The sequence below is a fragment of the Centroberyx gerrardi genome, chromosome 13 (assembly GCF_048128805.1).
Source record: "Centroberyx gerrardi isolate f3 chromosome 13, fCenGer3.hap1.cur.20231027, whole genome shotgun sequence".
NCBI classification, from domain to species: Eukaryota; Metazoa; Chordata; class Actinopteri; order Beryciformes; family Berycidae; genus Centroberyx; species Centroberyx gerrardi.
The window spans coordinates 2,596,890-2,603,944 of NC_136009.1; the positions used below are offsets into that span (position 1 = coordinate 2,596,890).

A 7,055-nucleotide genomic window follows, 5' to 3' on the forward strand; every position below is an offset into this window, starting at 1 on the left:
TATGGAGGTTACAATAAAGACTGGTACTGAAGGAGGGGAGAGAAAAAAGTTCAGCTCTATTGTGAGTTTCCTTGAGCCCTTTCTGAAAGTTAGGCCAATCAATGGGGACATAGGGGCAGAAATTTATGTGCTACAATTGACGCCAGTGATCCAGCCAACATCTGACCCCAATGAGCAGGAGACCGAAGTCTCCCAATTGTCCCAGTCTCCCTCAGTCTCGCACTAGGTGCTGCATGGTAATCGGTCCCTCCAAAACATATTTTCTCCGTAGTACTCAACCCTCGCAGCATCCCCTCTTCAGGCAGTTCAAATTCTGCCAGTAGGTCAGCAGATGGCTCCCCAGCCCCCATAACACACCAAGGCTCTAGACTCACCCAAACAGCAGCACAACAGGCAGCTCAGCCTCTAGCAGTGGATCTACAAATCCAGCCTGCCAAGACACCCTCCCCACCCCATGGCTCTGTAGGCAGAAAGGCACCTGCAAAAAGATCAAGTCAAGAATGTATTTGTTTAAGAGAGGGGCAATAGATTAGAAGGTTGTGCTGCCACGACACCTCACCTGCGGGGGTGTCAGCCTCTGAATGAGTGCAGTGGGCTGATGGAGCTGCAATATTCCATCAGGGAATTGTAGAGGATCACTGTTGCCTTCACTAGCTTGTCCACATTTTCTGGGCACACTCCAATTACCCAGTGATACATCTTCCCCTGTGCTGCCAGGATCCCAAAGGCAGCTGTACACTGTATGTTATAGTTGAAAACCTGTTGCTGTTTGGAAAGCTGAAGTCCTGGAAAAGGCCTTACGAAAGGCTTCATCCCCACAAACACGTGGTGCTGGTCCAAGATGTCAAGATGTGTTTGGGAGAGGAATGTCCTCTGGGAGATCCAGCCTGCCTGCCTGGAAAGCGGTTCCATTGCTGTTCCTCCCGTAGGCACCTACATCCATGACCCGGAAGTGGTACATGGCACCAACTACAGCCAGCAGTAGTATAGAGAAGGTGTCTTTGTAATTACAGAACTGTGACCCAGATGAATTGGGAGCCCAGATGACAACATGTTTGCCATCTATTGCCCCTACACCGTTGGGGAAGTTCCATCTCTGCTGGAAGTCACTGGCAATCTTTCCACTCTTACTAAAACATTTTGGGGGATGAAACGTTAAAACAATGTAGGCCTACAATAGAATACATTTGAAAGAGAAGTATCAGATTATGTAAGAAGCAGTAATAAGGTAGGTACCCTATGGACAATGATACCATAGCCTGCAAGTCACAGAATAGGAAAATTGCAAGTAAATCAAAAGCAAGATTATAAAGATAATGTATTACCTTGTACAGATTACCTATGCCAAATATTGCATTAATAAATATATTATTTAAAGGACATTTCCAATTATTTTCAACCTGGGCCTTATAGATGGTTGGGCATATGGCCAGCATGAGCCAATCAAATTCAAAGGTTGACATTTGTCTGGGCTGTTCCTAGCCATCTGCATTAGAAAAACCATTTAGGTGATTGTTGATATTTTGTGTGTTTAAGACAGAAAGGACAGTCTACAGTCAAGCCAGCAGTGCTGTTTCTTTCCACAATGAAAACAGTCTGTCGTTGTCGGCAGGGTTCAAACCTGCACGGGGAAACCCCAATGGATTTCTAGCCCATCGCCTTAACCACTCGGCCACGACAACTCTCTATGCAAGTGCATATATGCAGGGTCTATCGTCAGCATATAAATATTTATGATAGGAGAAACAAACTTTTTTGGCAGTAGAACGCACACCCATAAAAAGGTGCAAACCAACAGTGCAAAGTCAAAATAAGTAATCATGAAGGTTGCACACTTCTCTCCATATGAAAATATTTATTTTAGATCAGTTTTCGGCATTATGCCTTCTTCAGGGTGTCATGACACCCTGAAGATGTTGATCTATTTTCATATGGAGAGAAGTGTGCAACCTTCATGATTACTTATTTTGAGGAGAAACAAACTTGTCATTAACTTGCTGACGTTAACCTTGATGTGTTCCACATAGCAATAATACTATAAAGAAGATAAGGCAGTATTGTATAGTAAGCATATCTTCACTCCTGAATGGTTTCAGCCTTGCATAGTATAATCTGACAACCCTTCATGTGCAGAGAAACTTCTCATTTTCTTTGTCTTATTTTGTTGGCACTCTTAAAACATGGAGGCATTTTCTATAGTTGCCACTGGTAGCCACTGGGCTTACTGTGCATAATTCTACTACAGCGGCTAAACATTTTTTTACCATTATGAATATAAACCAACACTGGTAAAATCCATACTCCAGAAAGAATTGGTTTATCACAACACTCAACGGCAAGTTTAATTTCTGTGTGTCAGTTTTGTCAATAATGTGAGTTGTCCTGGCTGAGTGGTTAAGGCGATAGACTCCAATGGGGTTTCCCCGCGCAAGTTCAAATCCTGGCGACAACTCTAGCCTTCATACAATAGCAATGGCACAGCAGAGCAGTTACAAATGCTAACTGTAGGCAATGCTGCCATGTTGGTGAAGTGACAACAAATTAGTGGAATCTGTTGTTCCTCCCTAGACAAGACAAGAAAATCAACAAGTATACTGCACTTGAATGTTAACTCTTCCATGACAGTCTTCCACTGAGACCATAAAACATTAAGAATAGAGAGTAATACCGCCCTCACAATCTCTTACATATAATTTACATTCCTTCATGGCAGTGACATATTGACCAATTGAATTATCAGTTTATTTGAATGTGATCTCAGCTCTGTTGATTGTATGACCAGCATTTCCTCATTCCTTGTTCACGTGTAGCTGATGTTTTCCAGGTCTGCTGTATCACTGCCCTGCAGCAGGGGGATGTAGCTCAGTGGAAGAGCGCATGCTTTGCATGTATGAGGCCCCGGGTTCAATCCCCGGCATCTCCAGGAAGTTTTCTGTTGAAGAAAACAAGTCCTGTAGGAGACCAAACAATGACAATGTTGACATGCAGCCTGGTGATACAATACTGGGCCTCGTTTCCCAAAAGCATCTCTAGGCTAAAATGATCCTAGTCTCCATCTTACGAAGCCTCTTTAGTGTGTGAGGTGTTTGCGAAAAGCATAAGTCCACTTGGACAGATGACCAACATCTGTCTAAGCGGAATAGACATCAGGGGCCATATTCACAAGGCTTCCTAGTACTCTAAGAGTTGGTCCTAGCGGTGAAATTTTAAGAAAATTATTAGAATGATGACGTTTTCCAAGAATTTCCCCTTAAAAGTAAGATGAAATCCTAATAAAGATAAAAAGCTATTCACAAAGCATCTTAGCCCTTAAGAGAGCTCCTAAGGTGAACAAGCACAGATCCTGTACAGACCCAAAGCGCGGGTGTTCAATTCTATGCACTGAAGCACTGCGACACGGTTCAATTACCTAATTCCACTAACGTTACTTAAATACCACAACGTAATAACATTACCTACCGTTAAAGTTTGTAGGGCAGAAGAAGACGACATGTTACTGTCTACAAATCAGCAGAGGGGAGCATGTTAATTCTAATAAAACTTCTTTGCTTCAGTTCAGTTTTGATATTCATGGCCTGACAGCACAGTATATTATGTTATTTCTGACTGTTTAAAAGTTACAACTGTTAAACATTAAAAAACTACATCAAAGCTTGTGTATAGACAACCCGGTCTCACGGCAGTTTGTGAAATAGTCATGACATTTAATCTATTGATTCGTGTATATGGACACGATTTTCCCATTTTTGTCGTGACACTCAGAACGACTTTCAAACTAATGTATTTCAATTGGAAGTATCTTTCATGCCTGCAGCACGTTTTTTTTTCTGTCAGTCGGGACTCAGGAAGTAGTGTGACATTGAAATAAAACGGTGGCCAGTAAGGGTGTTGTGGTTGGGGCGGTGGCTAGGCGTATACATTTGCCTTCGATGCCGACGACCGGGGTTCGATTCCCAGCGTGTTCAAAGTACATTTCAACCATAAGCCACATTTAAATTTTTAACGAACGTTTTTCTTATTTAACCATGACCAAACCATTTCTCTAACCTTAACCAAGTTATTTTAGTTGCCTAACCATAACCGTAACACAAGTTGTTTTATTTGCCTAAACTTACGTTTTCAAATTGGTGGTGGAGGAGCGTAATTCAGGTCGTGGTGGAGGCACGTTTTTTAGGTCGTGTTCATTTCACGAAAATAAGGTTGTTTTTAAGTCGTTCTGAGTGTCACGAAAAAAATTGCAAAATCGTGTCCATGTACACAAATCAATAGATTACATTTTCGTGACTATTTCACTAACTGCAGTGAGACCGTGTTGGTATAGAACATTGTTTGTTACATTTAATTGATATAGCTTCCTTATCTTGGATAGGGAGTCAAGCAAAGGTTGAAACATGCAGCATTTCAACCTTTAATACACAACAACTCTCTCCATGAATGAGCTGTGGGACTGAGCACAGTCTGTACTGTTCATCTCACAAACCACTTGATCACACAAAGTGATTTCGCCATAAGAGGGAGTATTACTGTTAATTTGTGGTGTTTCACGTTCTCAATAGATGGTTAATGTCATGGAAAGTTAAAAAGTGGTTACCAATGGTTTCGAGGGACATGCAACCATGTTGGAGGATAGAGAGATAGTAATGTAAGCACATGCTCCTTTTTGTTTTCAGCCTTGCATAGTATAATCTGACAGCCCTTCAAGGGCAGAGAAACTTTACATTTTCTGTCTTATTTTGTTGGCACTGCTCCAACATGGACTGCGTTCACATGGACTTGAGTATCCCGGTTATGAACAGGTTTTTGAAGTATCCCGTTTTTGTGTTTGCACATGTAAACATCATATCCTGATTTCAGAAACCTGGATAAGCCCTTATCCCGGTTTTGAGAAACCCGATTATGCTAGCTGGAGTACTCCGAAAGAAACCAGGATACTGTTGCATGTATACATCTTATCCCGGTTTCTGACCGCTGCCGACTTCCTGCGCAGGCGAGGCTTCAGCCAAGTGACATAACAGAAAAACACAAACAATGGCGGCAACGAGAGCGTCTCACTTCTGGAGCGATGAGGAAATGGAGTTTTGTCTTTCGGTGATGAAATAATTAAATATACTTGGCAGTTTAGATGGGAGAAAGCATTGAAATGCTGACCTATTCAAGTCTGTAGTATATATAAAATTGCCGGTTTGTGTTGCAAACGTCACAGGGGCCTGCGCAAATAGCTTGCAGTAATCAGTAACCGGGATACTAGTATCTATCATGTATACGGGGATATGAATAAGCAGATTTCTCTGTGTTCCATGTAAACGCCATATCCCGAATATGATCAAAACCGGGATAAGCCTCATAACCGGGATACTCAAGTCCATGTAAACACAGTCATTATTGAGGGATTTTCTGTAGTTGCCAATCTCCAAACATTCCATCATACAGCAGTTCTGTATGCAAGGAGTTAACCGTTGTCGGCAGGATTTGAACCTGCGCGGGGAAACCCCAATGGATTTCTAGTCCATCGCCTTAACCACTCGGCCACGACAACTCACTTCACAAATAGTTACACACAGAAGAGAAACCCGGCATTTGCCAGCCCATACTTACTCATATTTGAGCGCTTTGGTGTTTGTAGAGGAGTTAAAATGCTGATAAACTCAAAGCACAATAGTATGTTGAGTTGATGGTTGAGAGGTTTGTGCGATGGATTAAAAATCTATTGTGTCCCTCGTAGGTTTACATCCTGCTTACAACACTGGGCTGTTCAAATAGTTATAGAGCTTCAAATAACTGTATAAATATATATATATATATGATTTGAGGGCTTTCTGTGCATAATTCTACTACAGCGGCTAAACTTTTTTTACCATTGTGAATATAGACCAACACTGGTAAAATCCATACTCCAGAAAGAATTGGTTTATCACAACACTCAACGGCAAGTTTAATTTCTATGTGTTGGTTTTGTCATTAACGTGAGGTGTCATGGCCGAGTGGTTAAGGCGATGGACTAGAAATCCATTGGGGTTTCCCCGCACAAGTTCGAATCCTGCTGATAACGTTAGTCTTCATACAATACCAATGGCACAGCAGAGCATTTACAAATGCTAACTGTAGGAAATGCTGCCATGTTGGGTGAGTGACAACAAATTAGTGGAGTCTCTTGTTCTAGACGAGACAAGAAAATCAACAAGTATACTGCACTTGATTGTTAACTCTTCCACTGAGACCATAAAACACTAAGAATAGACAGTAATACCACAGATAATTTATGTGCCTTCATGGCAGTGACATATTGACCAATTTAATTATCAGTTTATTTGAATGTGATCTCAGCTCTGTTGATTGTATGACCAGCATTTCCTCATACCTTGTTCACGTGTAGCTGATGTTTTCCAGGTCTGCTGTATCACTGCCCTGCAGCAGGGGGATGTAGCTCAGTGGAAGAGCGCATGCTTTGCATGTATGAGGCCCAGGGTTCAATCCCCGGCATCTCCAGGAGGTTTTCTGTTGAAGACGACAAGTCCTGTAGGAGACCAAACAAGTACAGTGACAATGTTGACATTCAGCCTGGTGATCTGCTGGTACAGTACTGGGCCTTGTTCCCCAAAAGCATCTCTAGGCTAAGGTAATCGTAGTATCCATTTTACGAAGCCTCTTTAGTTTGTGAGGTGTTTCCGAAAAGCATCTTAAGACGCTCTTAAAAATGATCCTAGATAACGACTGTCTCTGACCAGTCCTACAACGCTAAGTGCGTATTGAGAAGGAAACAAGGACAGATCCTGTACAGACCTAGCCTGGATCCAGACTCCTGAATCGCGACCTGCCCACTCTTCAGGGTCTGGTGTTGCTCAATTCAAGGGCCAATCAGCGCCTTTGAGGGCGGGACTAAAGTTTAAACTGTTCGTGCAATGGTTTTTCATTGGTGTTTCGGCATTATAATATTTGTTGAAATCATCCCTTAACCACCATATTGTCTTTAATATGTTGTCTCACACACACAGAAAACAGCTAACATGGAAGCAATGTCAGACTGAATAATGGAGTGGAAACGAAATGGCCATTCA

General features: G+C 42.1%; 5 non-coding genes across 5 annotated transcripts; 3 read left to right on the forward strand and 2 right to left on the reverse strand.

Annotated features, from left to right (window-relative positions):
• Positions 1 to 1,600: 1,600 nt before the first annotated feature.
• Positions 1,601 to 1,682, reverse strand: trnas-aga (transfer RNA serine (anticodon AGA)). The gene has a single exon. It is a non-coding gene; the product is annotated as a tRNA-Ser (tRNA).
• Positions 1,683 to 2,851: 1,169 nt separating this feature from the next.
• trnaa-ugc (transfer RNA alanine (anticodon UGC)) lies at positions 2,852 to 2,923 on the forward strand. Its single transcript has one exon. It is a non-coding gene; the product is annotated as a tRNA-Ala (tRNA).
• A 2,531-nt stretch (positions 2,924 to 5,454) lies between these two features.
• On the reverse strand, positions 5,455 to 5,536 carry trnas-aga (transfer RNA serine (anticodon AGA)). The gene has a single exon. It is a non-coding gene; the product is annotated as a tRNA-Ser (tRNA).
• Positions 5,537 to 5,967: 431 nt separating this feature from the next.
• trnas-aga (transfer RNA serine (anticodon AGA)) lies at positions 5,968 to 6,049 on the forward strand. The gene has a single exon. It is a non-coding gene; the product is annotated as a tRNA-Ser (tRNA).
• Positions 6,050 to 6,414: 365 nt separating this feature from the next.
• On the forward strand, positions 6,415 to 6,486 carry trnaa-ugc (transfer RNA alanine (anticodon UGC)). Its single transcript has one exon. It is a non-coding gene; the product is annotated as a tRNA-Ala (tRNA).
• The last annotated feature ends 569 nt before the right edge of the window (positions 6,487 to 7,055 follow it).